Source organism: Phaethon lepturus, unplaced genomic scaffold, assembly GCF_000687285.1.
Source record: "Phaethon lepturus isolate BGI_N335 unplaced genomic scaffold, ASM68728v1 scaffold1713, whole genome shotgun sequence".
Lineage (NCBI taxonomy): Eukaryota > Metazoa > Chordata > Aves > Phaethontiformes > Phaethontidae > Phaethon > Phaethon lepturus.
Window position 1 is genome coordinate 33,882 of NW_010529484.1, and position 14,522 is coordinate 48,403.

The window sequence follows — 14,522 nt, forward strand, 5'->3', positions numbered from 1 at the left end:
CTGAATTTAAGAGCGCGCCAAAATAAACAGTCCTAAGTGAAATAATAAGCACAGTTTTCCTTCTCCAGGATTGCAAAAGTGCCCTCTAATGGCCCATCTTTACCTCTTGCTTTTTCCTCAAACTCTCTCTAAACCGAGCCTTAAACCCAAGCGCGAAGGTAAACCTACCGCTCTGGCAGAGCAGCAGGTATGGGACAAAGCTGGCACGCCTGGGCACCAGGAGGTGACACCCAGGCAGAGGGGAAAGGGATCGCTCGCCAGCCCGGCCGCGCCAGCACGCCGACCTGCCCGGCAGTGCTAGAGGGGAGGGAGATCCCATGCAGCAACCACGAGCACGGCACAAAACGAAAGGTAAAAAAACCCACCACAGCTTGGAGGGACCAGGATGGCAACACGCAGACGCCAGCAGCTCTAGACCAGCAACAAGAGTAACTTGAGAAAATACGACTTGCTTCTATATCCTTTCATTTCCAAACGAAAGGAAAAAATACGTTTTCTTTTTTCTTCCCTTTCTCTTCCCCCCTCCCCAGAGACTGACCGACTTCAGGGATCAGGGAGCATCCAAGGGGTCCCCATCTCCTCCAGGCAGGGTTGCTCCCGACCCACCTTACAGCTGGACAGGGCTGCGCAGCTTTGCCCACCAGGATGCCGAGCTGGGCAGGCTGAGCGACGCTGGGGCAGCAGCAGTCATGGCAGGAAGCCGGGGTTTCCTTTTATTTCAGCCTGGAAGGCAACAGTCCTGTCCCCAGGTGAGCAGCTCCTGGGCTGCGCAAACACTCCGGTAGCAACAGCCACGCCTTGGAAGAGGTTTACTTAACGAACCTATATGTATTTATCTAAATAGATCAACAGATGAAAAATGCATGCTGTACATTTGGTGTGGGATATAAGTTATTTTAAACGCCTCAAAACTTACCACCTTCCCAGAAGTTTGGGGGTTTTTCCCTTCAGAAAGTATACATAAACAAAAGCAGCCGTCTGGCCATTTTAGAAATTTCAGCTATAAGCACATACATGAAAATTATCATTAAATCAAAACATAGATTTTATGATGATTACAATTCATTCCTATCTTTTTAATGATTTCCACTCAGGCAGCAAGCCTTACCCAACCTTTCCAAAACCCCATATACACAAGCCCTCTGTCCAGCCTTTAAGACCTTTGCGTAACAAACTTCATCTATACGGAAGGCCTGCAAGTATCTAGGTAAAACTGCAATTATAAGCAGAAACGAAGAGGATAACGGGATTTGCAACTGGCTTAGGTTCCGAGTCGGGGTACAAATTAGCCAGAACTGCGGCAGCACCTCCCGGGTTGTTCCCACAGGCTGCGGGATCAGCGAGGTGGGTGCATCCTCAACGAAAGCCAGAAAGAGGCGGCCTCGGGGGCAGAAAAAATCACCCCATTTTTGATTTCACCAATCAAGCGTACGGTATTTTCCGTCTGCCCTTTTTTTCCGGCAAAACATAGCGGTTGCGCGGGGTGTACCCCATGAGGTATCAGGGGCTCCCCGCTTACATCCTACCCCAGAAATCCCATCCAGCAAGCCGAGAATCCATTTTGTTTGGCTGTTTGGGATCAAAGCAGTTATGTACTCCTGTTGTGACTTCCTGTTCTGCACATTTATTTCACGCACAGACACACGTGCTCACAGGAAGGCTCAATGTCACCAAATAGACCTACGCTCCGTAAAAAGGGAGCAAGAGGATTACATTCACCACATGCAATGCCAGTACTATTCACAAGTCATCTTCAAGTGCCTTCATCTACGGAAATCACTTGCTTTGCTTCTCAACTGCCTGCAGGTCACAGAGACCTGTAAAGGATTTACAATAACAAAACAGAACAAAAAGATCTGCCTTCACCTGAAGCAAATGCATCTGGAATAAGTAAACCCTAATGTTTAATTACAGAGAGTGGAAAGTGCATTACTGTAATTTAGAGAGGATAATTTCAAGGCACTGGCTGCCGCAGTGCTTTTCTGTTGCATTTCTTCTCTTTTTATTGTATGGATGGTTAACTTTTTTTCCTTCTTACATCCTATTTTTAAACTCTGGTGTGTTGGGGGGAGGGAGGGTGTTTACATTACCCATGCTGCATCTCATAATAAGTCTGTAGATTTATTGATGTGATTTAAGTCCAACTTCAGAAATAAAAGGGCACTGTGTGACTTCTTTGACTTATTATAAGAACACTGTAAGTAAAGAGGCTGTGAGCTTTTCCATTATACACTTCTTTTCCAGAGATATATAACACGAATACATGCACCTCAGCATACCAGAGTTCCCACCTCAGCACCAGAGGAGCCTAAAAGTGCCTATCAATTTCGATTGTAATACAATTAGTTATTTTTAATGTGCAAACAAGGAAAAATCATGGCTTTGAAATTTTAAGTATTTACTGGGAGCAGCTCAGTTTATTTGCTTGGGGGAGACCAGAGGGGAAAAGTGAAGGCCTGCCATTTAATACTTACTATTCCCTAAAGGAGCTGGAAAACGTTTGGTATGCTTTTCTTTTTTTTTCTTTTTTTCTTTTTTTTTCTTTTTTTTTAAGCAATGCTCCTGAAAACTTGTTGTCTGGTCCTGCCTCATGCCTGGGGAAAAGCACGGGCCCCACAGGGCTGTGGGAGCCTCGCCAGGAGCTCGGTCAGTGCAGCCCCAGCTAGTCCCTCTGCTGGAGATGTGCACCAGCCCAAAGCCTTTCGCTATGGAACGGGGCAGGGACGAGGAACACAGCCCTGGCAGGGACGCAAGGGTGTATTGCCGTCTCCATGGATTTTAAAGAGAAATATTTTTGTGGAGCACCGTGGCCGGCTTGACATGGCAGCTCCCGTTGGCAGGACCAGCTGTAACTGGGAGGGCAGGAGCATTTACAGACCTGTAATCCGTGGATTAAAGCTCCCTAAATACACACGGACACGATGGACTATAATGGTGCCTTTGAAGCATTTGGGGTCCACCGTGTCAATAATCTGTGGATTAACCAACCGCCTCTTGCAATTCCGATTCAACCCGCAATTTTCCTTTGCTGAGAGTATTGTTTTAGCAAAGCAAATCAAAGTAGTGCGGGCAAAAAATCCAACTATGTAAAAAGAAGAAGGTATGAAGAAATAAGGGTACGTTTCCACCAAAGCTTAATGAACAACAGCGGCAACGAACTACAACTTAGGGGAGAGGTTAACTCCGAAGGGGTAACGCTGTAAAATGCGGAGCTGTCTCTAATTAGACATGTTGAAAAGCAAACATACTCAGGGAGATATGGTATCAAAAATCAAATTTTACATGGACTATTTTGTTTCTAAACTGAGCTTTATTTATTTTTCCACTTTTAGTGGAAACAGATTCAACTCTGATTACATTGAAATCACCATCCTGGAGCTGGTGGTAGCTGGATGCTTCAAAAACCAGCTGAGCCAGGAGATGCCATTTGGGACACTTGAGGAAATGCCTAGTAGTTTTTCTTTTTTTTAATCAGAGACCACATACCAGCACTTCTCTCCTTCACAGCCACCTCGACCCATGCGACTCAGTGGTGAGTGTCAAAACCAAACAAACGGCGAGTCCCCAGCGACCTCTGTTACAATGCTCAGTTGTTCTCTCATACCTCTCCTTGCGAGGAGATGGCAGCGGCATGGGAAGAAGTGATGTGCTGGAGGCACTGGGTGGCAGCCAGCTGGCAGCTCCCCGCCTGTGCCAAGCTCCGCTTCCCTTGGCTGCTCCGGCACGGGCTGGCCTGTGTCCTTACTGTCGTACCTGCTCATCCTCCCAAGCCCACACAAAATCCCCACGGGCTGGACATTGCTCACAGAGAGGGCAAGCGTCACAGGATGGGTGACTGGTACCAGCTCTTCCAGAGGAAGATCTCATGTCAGACGCCCAACTTGGAGAAGGGGAATTTTTTCCATAGTCTGAGCAGGGTTTAAGCCCCAGTAGGACAAATAAGATAAGGAAAAGAAATCTTAGTTTGCGCAACTCCAGGCCGTTTAAGATAACCAACCCTGAATGCCATGCAGCTCTACCACAAATCTTTCATCACAAGAACTGGAGGTGTTTTATAACAGAGAATAATTATTATCCCCTTGTTACAAGCAATAAAAGTGTGGCAGCGACTTTCCTTGTTCAAGGAAATCCCAATATAATCCCTTCCTTTAATCATAAAACAATAGCTACTTTCCTCGGCCAAGTCGTTCCGCCTTCAGCACAGTTCCCTGAGTGTATGTTACTGTCTCTCCATAATGAGTTTCAGCAAGGGGATTAGCGGGGAGGAACACATACGAACAATTACAAATTACAACCAACACAAGCATGTTGGTATTTGGTATGGAGTTTCCCACTGTTTCTCTGGAATACTGCTGAATGACATTATGAGCAAGCGCCCTTGCCAAAACCCACGAGAGACAGGGATGGCTGAAGTGTCAGGGTATGATAAAGAGCAGGAACAGAACCGGGGTCCGTGCACCCTGCCGTCGCATCCTCAGATCGCCAGGGCTTACGGCTGGAGGTCAGAAAGACCTTTGGAAAGTGCTAAAACATAAAAACAAAGCCACTAACTGCATTAACTACCGAAAGAGTTAAAGTTGCTTGAGCCATTCCTAGGGTCTGGGGAATACCGCTCGCCTGGCAGCTGCCCGCAGCCAACAAGGTGTTTGTTAAAGGGGAGAAAATAAGGGGCTCACGCAGGGCAGGGAGCTGCGGGAGAGGCAGTGACAGGCAAGGGGCTGCGGGTCACCGGCGCAACATGCAGGGCAGGAGCAGGGGGAAACCGAGCCTCTTGGCAGCTTCGGCAACAACTGGAGCACTTGTGTTTTGTGGAAAGCTGTGTCGTCAGCACGCTGCAATTGCTTACGTGCTTCTTCCCTTCTACTTTTTGGTAGACAATTAAAAAAGGGAAAACTGCTGACTACTTTGAAACCCTTTTAAGTGCAGAGAAGCCGACTCCCTCAGCTTCCATCAGGCATGCAGTTTTCTTCAGCGTCAGGAACACCACCACACACGTACACAGGATTACAAACCACAGCCAGCCCAAGTACATTAGTATTCATCCCCGCTTCCCTACCTCTACACACATAGTTTTCCTGCAACGGCTACTCAGAAATTCTCATTTGCAATTTTACCATATCTTCCTTTTTACCGTCTAGGGTTTCCCACTGCTTCAAGGCTAACCTGTACTGACCAGCAATGCCTGCAATAGCACGGAGAGCAACAGCAGCAGCTCTCCCGAGAGCCCTCCGGCAGCTGGAAGAGCGAAGCAGGACAGCAGCTCCAGTAACAACCCCTATTACAGCGCTCATGCCCAAGAGGCGATTCTCCGAGCCCTGGGGAAGCGACTGCATCCCCGCGCTGCCAGCAGGACAGTGGCCTGCAGCAGCAGTAGATATCTCAGAGCACAGACACAGCAATGGGAACTCAAATAGAAACTGTAGCGGGTATTTGGCACCAAATGCAATTGTGAGGTTGGATTCTAGGTTTTTTCAAGCCAGGAACACTTGTAGTTAACTAGATATGGGACAAGGAGGAAATACATGAACGGGGGAAAAAGTTATGTCTATTTTATTCTGTTCTTTCCTGTATTTTTTCAATCTAAACCCTGTGTTGCTTTTTGTTACACCTGAATCATGTAATCCAGACCCTCAGCTGACTTCAAAGAAACTATGACTTCTTCTACCAAATCGAGAGTCTAGGCCATATTACTTATGACCACAGTAATACATGTTATGCTGAGAGGTGATCCCCCAAAATTTCCAATTCCTTAATTATCATCAGAGTCCCATTTTTTTTCTCATAGAACTTACTGTCCAAAATTGGATTCCATTTTAATATTATCTGCCTTCAGTTTTAAAGGCATGCAAAGGAAGTCTTAGGCCCTACAAGTCTTTAATGAACCCTTAGGGTGCTCTCTCATAATTATTTGTTATGTATCACAGTAATTCACAGATACTGTGTCTCATTTTTCCTAGTTGGAAGAGGGTTGCTGAAGATATGTAAACATTTGTCAAGTGTTTGAAAATGGAAAGTATCAAATGTAGTGCTAAAGATATTGATATTTACATATTTCTACCAGCACGTTCAGTGTTAGAGCTGGCAGAGCTCAGCCACGGTTACAGCAGCAAAGACTTTCCAAGACCTAGCACGGATATCGTCCCCCACGCTGATCCCCACCATCCCTAGAAAGCAGCACACACAATTTCTTAGTCACACCATTAGCTCCGGTGACTTCCTCAGAGGCTGAGGTGGTTGAGAGCACAGGGTGGCCCATCGCAAGTGAACCACATCACAGGGAGGACGATCCACCTCACCCCTTCTCCAGTGTGTCATTCAGAAAATTACCTCTTTCACGTGCTCACTTCTATACGCTATGTGGGTAGGGATGACAAAAAGTAGGGATGGTCACACTGGCTAGATTTTGTCTGCCAGCATTTATTTCCTTAACATGCTGCTTTAAAAAAGACACAGACTCCTATAGAGGGCAACTCAGTAAATTAGTGAAAATTGTTAGCAAAGGACGTTAGTTGCTCTGAATTTCTCAACGCAACTACCTGCAGTCACCCCCCACGGTGCCTGACACTTCTCACCACCTCCAGAGAAAATCCAAACTTCTGCTTCCCCCAGTGGCCTGACCTTTGGGGTCAGGCACAGTGGGTGAGATTCATCCCACCCAGACCCATGAGTGGAGGCTCTGGCACCCATTTCCTAATCTTCCCGCTAGTCACTGGGACAAATGACAGCAGCCCGATATTCATGAGGGAGTGCGGACCCTCACAGCAGGAGAGTGCCTGTATGGTGTGGGGTGGCTCCCATGGTTACTCAAGGCTGTTGCAGCTGCTGAGGAGCGGACAAAAGGTTCAGGACAAGTGTGGCCAGGCACCGGAGGAGCTACGGACCCATGCAGCCCACACACCTGCCCTGAGTCGCTCAGCGGGCACGTATAAAGCACTGCTCCCCCAGCATCACAGAACATCTCCAAGGCTAAGAAGCCATGTGATGGAGAAAGGATTCACCTCCAAAGGGCAAAACGGTACATGCCCAGAGAGGCACTGAAGCACGGCCATGGAGATTGTTGCCACAGGTGGGCCTACAGTCAGAGCTGACACATCCATCTCTCTGAAGAGGTTACAAGACACTGCGAGTCCAACCACAGCTCACCGACCACCAGCCCATTATCCCAAAGCAGCTGGGGAGCTGCCAGTCCTCAAGGTGGCTTTCTAACACTTTTTGCATTTTCTAAGTGACGAACTTCTGCACGACCAAGATAAAAAGTCTTTCCCGAGTGCCAAAAGATGGGCGCTCTGAAGGGACATGCCACAAACCTGCCAGGGTCAACTGCAGAGCTGTGATAAGGGGTCTCAAAAATCAGATTATTGAAAGGGTTAGTCTCAGCTCCACTCTACTGCTGGGCCCCTGTTTATTTGTCTAGGCTGGCAGGCGAAAGGTTAGTCCTTTATCTAGTTACTGTGAACAAAAGCAGAGGGAACACATACGGGCGAATAGGTCAGACTGTCATGGGTGAGCGAACATCCAAACAACCCCAAAACCTTCAGGCCTTCTTATGGTAACCATACATCCTCAGTCGCTGAAACCAGGGTAGGCTGACAGCAAGGAAAAGAAGGCAAAAGAAGGCAACAAAAGAAGGCGGGAAAGGAATTTCTGTATTCAGAGATGGCAGAAACACATGCCAAGGGCATTTCCTTCCCCAAAGGAAGAAGAGGTGGTAAGAGCTGTGGCATGGGACCCAGTGCTGCCTTCTGGGGGTGTCCCTTCACTAGTGACTGGAAACGGCTGCAAGATGCTTGGATAAAAGCTACTGCTGAAGGACAAAGTGTCATTTCAACATCACCATTAATACTGCATTGTAAACCCCAAAAAGCTATAAGTTCAGAAAAGTATCTGCTCTTTGGTGCTTTGTCCCCTCAAGGCATTTCAGCAGGCCCAAGAGGTTTGGGCTGGAGCTGGACAAGGGGCTCTGCACGCGGGGACGATGCCCCCGGGCCCTGCTTCGCTCCCCATGTGCAAAGGGCCGCGAGTCGGGGACTGCACAGTCCCTGACTGAACAAAAGCTAGCCCGTAGTGCCAAGTGGGGATGGCCATGAACCCAGTGAGCAAAATGCTGAACAAGAGGCATGTTCTGGCCTACTGGAAGTATATCTTGCTGACGTTTATGAATTTTGCATTTTCTAGTTAAAGCCCTAATTGCCTGGATTTCCTTATAAATGCTTTGCAACTGCTTTTTCTTAAATGAGTGGGAATTAGAATGTGCTCTGTAAATTAACATTGCACATTTCTTTCCCTGCGCCTGCCACCCTGCTATCACACACTGACAAGAGATGTCTTACACTCTTGCTTTAAAATACCTGCTTCATTCAAATGTTAAATTAAGTTAGTCTTGTTCACATGATATGAAATGGTCTTAAAACCTACTTACTTCTCCTAGTATCAACTTTTTTCAACTATTGTACTATAACAGGATTATAAAAGTTTTAATAGACTGACATTAAATCTTCCCTGCAAAACTGTAACTTTAATACCCCCTAGGACTACTAGATTTTTATTCATTATTTCTCATTACTGAAAAATCAGTTTGAGAGAGCCCCTAGGGTCTTCCCCAAATAAGGATAAGATCCTATCAGTCCTACAAATCGTACTCAAGTAAGTAAGTAAGTCTTACCCAGGAGAAAAAGCCTACAGAGAATTAAATTTAGTAGCCAAAGGAAGAGAAAGAATGGGGACTAGAAACCGTTAGCACCTCTCGCTGATGTTTCCCTTCGCATCCAGAGACCAGCTGGCAGCTCCGAGACACTTGGCTTTCCCCGCACCATCATCATCCCGATCTGTAAACTGCTTAATTTGCATCAGGTTTCTGGATTTCAAAATGCTGAGACACGTTTACAGTATTTGACTATAAACAAATTAGCGGTAAATCTGCTGCGCCTAAACAAAGTAGCGAAAGAAAGAGAGAGAGCTCTCACGATACTCTGGTTGCTTTGTAAAAAACATCTACCCTGTTTAATAATCACTGCAGACGTGTGTGAAGAACGTGCGATCCTGTCGTGCCTCCTGCCTGCCTCCGCACCAGACTTTGCAGTGGGAGCAGTGGCTGGTCTAGCACTGCTCTATTTTGGAACTGAACAAGTTAAAAGTGAGAAAGATGAAAAGCATTATTTTTCTCACATCCTAATAAAGTTTCAACCCCCTTAAAGTTACTTTTCCTTAAATAAATAAAAAAAAAGAAATAGGCTCAATTAGGCGAACAATGTTTTTCCCCTGTAAATCACAGGGGAAGTGTCGGCCTCGGTGGTGTGTCACGTTGTGAGCGTGCGAGGGTCATGCTGGAGGGGCACTCATATCCGGACCCACGGAGGGGGGAATGAAGTAGAAAAGATAAATTATTGCCTTTTGTTTTTCAGATTTCCAGGTGCTTGCAGTAAGTACCCATTGCGGCTTATCTCAGCTGTCACACAAGCAACAAACATCTCTCCAACTACAGAATTTAATTACCCTAAAACCAGAGTGGCCTTGATTCGGGCCAAAACCTGAACAATCCCGTGCGCTCTTGAGCCATCTGTGAGAAATGCTGAAAATGCTGCGGTTACCTGAGCGCTAGCCCCTGCCCGGGTGGAAGGGTACAGCCCACCGAAAGATGCTTGGCACAGGATTTGCCTGCATCCCTCTGGTAACTCAGGCATATTTTTGTTTATTGAAGCAGTCATGGACTGGGGGCTGGGTTCTCAAACCGCTCCTGTTGTCGATTACTCGAATGGCAATTAAAACCCATCCTGTAAAATGTCCCCTAGAAGATCATCACGTTGTTGGTGAAGTTACAGTAATCAGCTATTTTGCACATGAACTGAAAAAGACAACACTTTGCCTGCTTCTGACACGTCCCGCGCGACCGACGTGCGCCCCAGGGTGCAATCAAAGCCATCTATGCAGTCACGAGATTTTTTGGCTGGTTCCTGTTACAGCTCTGTGTTAAATGTATCTTTCTCCCATTCAGTGAGTGTCCTTGCATACTGCAAACTAGAAAATTAATTCTGAAAGAATAAACTTTTTAATATTTACTCTCTCTCTCTTCCCCCTCTTAATTTATTTCCAGCTTTAAGCACATTCTCCTGGAGTTATGATTTATTACCCTGACCTATATCCCGATCTAAGGGCAAATACTTCCTCTCCTAATGACATCTTGTTAAAGTTTTCAAACATAACATCTCAGCCTTCAAAGCTCCTTCCATCCATCCATAAGATTAGCTTATCTGAGTCGTTTTCTCAGGCAGAAACTATCCCTGATATCCCTGTTTGATCTAATGAAGATTTTTGTCATAGAAGTAGCATACTCTCAGTCACGATGTAAAACAAAGAGTGGGGAATGCAGCTTCTGTACGCTGTCTTTTCTCTGAGGCCATGCTCACTCACTGCACCCCTCGTTATTTAGCAGACCTCAAGCAGTATTCGAGTCCCTTCTCACTGGTCTCACCCAAGATATTCTCTTTCCTTTAACATAATTCTGAGTTATTCTCTTTTCACTCCTGCCCATACAGTCAGTGACACCAAAATAGAACTCAACAACATTCAGTATCACACCAAGTTCTCTGTAAGCAAGTTAAACATGAGTCTTATGGGCTGTCTATACACTCTCACACAAGCCTTATAGTCCAAACACTTACTTGTTGAGATACAATTAGTCGAGGCTATCATCCTCGATGCTGGGCATTCACACCAGTATGTGCACCCTGTTGTAAGGGCTTGCAAACTTGTTTTCTTACATGACGGAGGGAGGCCCTTCCCTCCTTCATTCAGGTCTAGCCTTCTCCTCTCCATTTTATAATGAAACAGAAAAAGAAAGCAAAACCTCTGTCATTATTTTAACTCTCACGAGTGGTTGAACTGGTAGCCCAGAGCAGCTATATAGTCTTCCACGTTAATAACATCAGCCCCTTTGAATGCACTGAACAAGAAACGTGCAGTTTTCATTAGACTGCCCTTAACGCAGAAAACGTGCACATTCGGCGAGGTCGAATGGAAACCTGCCATCTCTGGTGTGTCCATCGGTACAAATTAGTAAATCTGCCTCCTGCGAAAGCAAGCCAGGGACTGAAAAGATAAATACCCACTTAGTCAAACAAAATAAAACCAGCCCTAGACAGATGCAAGACCCTGAAGGAGGACTGAAATAGCCCCTTGAAAATAGTGAAGTAATGGGCTTACAGTTTTATTATTCATATAAAGTTTAGAGACTTCAAAATGAACGCGAAGCCAAACAAGACTTGTTATCCCACTAAAATCTGTGCTGTAACTGAAGCCAGTACCCAGATGTTCTGTGGTAAAATCCGCTGCTTCACGGCATAAAAGCACCACATAGCCTGACGTATAGTCCTGGCTTGCCTTTATCCAAACCTACTTAGATTCTGGATTATTTTTCTAGCAATCTTTTAAACTGCCATGGGAAGCATAAAAGGTGGTCTCCTACAAAACCGTTTGGTACCAGCTTGAAATGTAACCATTTGCAGAAATAAATCAGGATTTCTTTTTAATAAACTGTTTATGACCAGCCTTTCGGAACATAAATTGTAAAAGAAAAAGCAGGGTCTGAGTTTAATAAACATCTCATCTTTTTATACATATTAAGGCAGAAGACCCTGGCACGCTGCGGAGCGAAACATCCGGCAAACAGGCTCCATCCAGCCCTACCGAAGCCACGGAACGGGGAGCGAAAGGCCACTGCACGGCTGGAGGCTTGAAACCACATTGTGCAGCCGAGGTGAGACCCTGCTCCCTCGGTACCATTAACCCACCCATTGCTAGCTTCAGCTCTCAGGGCACCTCCCAGGCAAGGGCTTATCCCTTCATTTTCAGGGGAATTCTAAGGTGGACAAACCTTAGGTGGACAAACATTCTAAGGAAGACAAACCAGACTTGAAGATGCTGTTTCTGCCCCTACACCCAGTTTTGGCATAGGAGCCGGGACGCTTCGGGGCAGCCCAGGCGCTCGCCGAGCCGGCTGGGAGCAGCGCAGCACCGAAGGGAGGGCCAGGGCTCCAATGAGCAGGTCGTGGCGCAAGCTGAGTCGCGGCACCAACCCTGCCCGCACTGCTGCATCCCCAGCCCAGCTCGCAGAGGAGGAGAAGCGCGCTGGAAAAACCACGGCAGATGGGCTGGAGCTGCGTGCCGGGAGCTTTAAACGTCGGATGAACACCGAGTATGTGGTGAAGGCATTCGAGCCGAAGAGGGAAGGCAGCACAGGCGTTACGTGATTTTGAACAGCTTGCTCGACAGTTTGCACCATATTGTATTTATAAACATTGGGGAAACCTAAATGCTTTTCCTTGGTGTTTCTGAAGTAGTCATCCACAACACAACAGGCACACAGAGTGAGCTTACGCAGCTCTGCCTCACCTCCGTTGACAAAAAAAGGGCCCATATTAATCTCTGTGGAATCAGCATCCTACACGGCGTGCAAGTTCCCTCTCAAATTGCGCATCTGATCACCAAACCCTGAACTCCCCCAGGAGGCCTGGGGTGTAAGGTAACCAGCCGGACGGTGACGCCAGCAGCGCGTCATGCCTGTGCCACCGCCTGCCAGGTATGGCTCGCGCCAGGGAACAGCCGGCTCCTCTCCCAGAGCACAGCGCATCCCCGGGTGGGTGCGGGACATGCATGTCGTGTTGCCCCGCTAGCAGGGCTGCGATGACACACTGTGGTGCCCACCCTCCACAGCAGAAAAATCAATGGGTTTTCAGTGCATAGCAGCACAGAAAAAAGGACAGCGTGATGCACCCGCAGCCCTCATCATGGAAATGTGACAAGGCTGAAGGGATTTTTCAGACATATTATAAAGCTCTTTTAAATTAAGAGGGACCTGTTATCTGCTAACACAAAGTCCACAAGGAACAGGTATCATCCTCCTCACAACAGGATGAAACACAGCCACGAGACCCCAAATAACATCCATACAGGACACGCATGTGATGCACTACTGCATGTTTCTACTTCATCACATTTTTAATGGTTGGAATAGAACATAAAATCTCTCTCAGGGTGTTTTAAAAAGTCCTCTCCTCCTTCAAATATTAACAAGTTTTAAATTGTAGACATTACTCTAACTACTCACAGAGACTTTTAGTGGTACTAGAAAGCTGACCTCGGCAGCTCTCCTCTTGCAGGTATGCATTTTGCTACAAGGTAGGAGAGTGGGGCTGGGAGGATGAGGCATTCCTGACAAGAAGCAATCCCAAATGCCATTCCTAAAATAGCTAAGAACCAGCTATTTTCGAAGTAGGCTGAACAGAATCACAAAGTTTTTCTCCCTGCTCCCTTACAGCACAGCTAAGGGTGCTGACGATATCTAACGCCCAAGCGCTGTTTTTACAGAAAGCAGGTTACGGCCAAGCTGGCAGTGCCTTGCCACGGTCACTAGCGTATAAATCACTAGCCGCCAACCGCCCAGGGAGGAATTCACCCTCAAATCACTCTCATCCCTTCCCGTTTTACACAGATACAACTCCTCCAGCTTGACCAAGCACACAATTGGTGCACCTAGGCTGGAAGCCCATAGTCAGATGGTGCTGGATGGGGCTGCCAATGCAGCCTGACTATAGGATGCTCCAATGAAGACATGGTGCCACACTTGTGTCACTGCACGTCGTCTGGCATCTGCTGGCAGCTGGGCTAGGGAGATCTGTGTATTTACAGCGGGAACCTTGCCTCCCCTCTGAGCTCGCCTCCCACAGCTCAGTCAAGCCACAAGAACAGCGATACTGTTTAAGTGTTTTAATTAAAGATTGTAACTAGATGCTAACCAAATCATTTGGTGGGGAGGGAAAGTCCAAGGGACGCTACAAGCTTCACAACCCGCTCCCTGAAACTAGCCTTACGGAGGCTGCCTCGCCCACGTAGGTGTCCACCGGGATGATTTCCAGAGCAGCACGGCACGGACAAGATCACGCTCATCCCTGGCACCAAGCTAACCGGTCTGGGGAAAGCGAGGCATGTTACCACTCCAGTGTTAACTACATCCAGAAGAGCAACGCTCAGAGAATCGCTGCTTTTCAAAAATCTGCACTAGCCTTTCACTGTGAAGGTTTAAATACATAAAAGTTCTATCTGTAAACGATTAAACAACGCTTTGTAGCCATTGTCTCTGTGCTGTCGAAATAAAAACACGACCCAAGCTGCACGTAGCAAATCTCAGCACTCACATCCCACGTTGAGTTTTCCGTCTACTTTTTTTTTTTTTTGGTAGCCGCTTTTTTTGTTTCTTTTTTTTCTTTTTTTTTTTCTCCCCCCGAAAACAAAAGTCTGATGCTAGCGAAGATGAAGACGTCGCCTGGCACACACCCGCTCAGCGGCAGCCCAGGCTGCGAGGCTGAAAGACGGCAAAAGCGGGCAGGGAAACCCCCAAACCTCCAAGGGGAAGGCGGGGAGGGGGGACCCGAGAGGACGCCGAGGTCCCACACCGGCAGCATCCCGCAAAAGCGGCGGCGGAGCGGTGCCGGGACGGGGGCTCGTCGCTGCAGCCGCGGCCGGAGGGA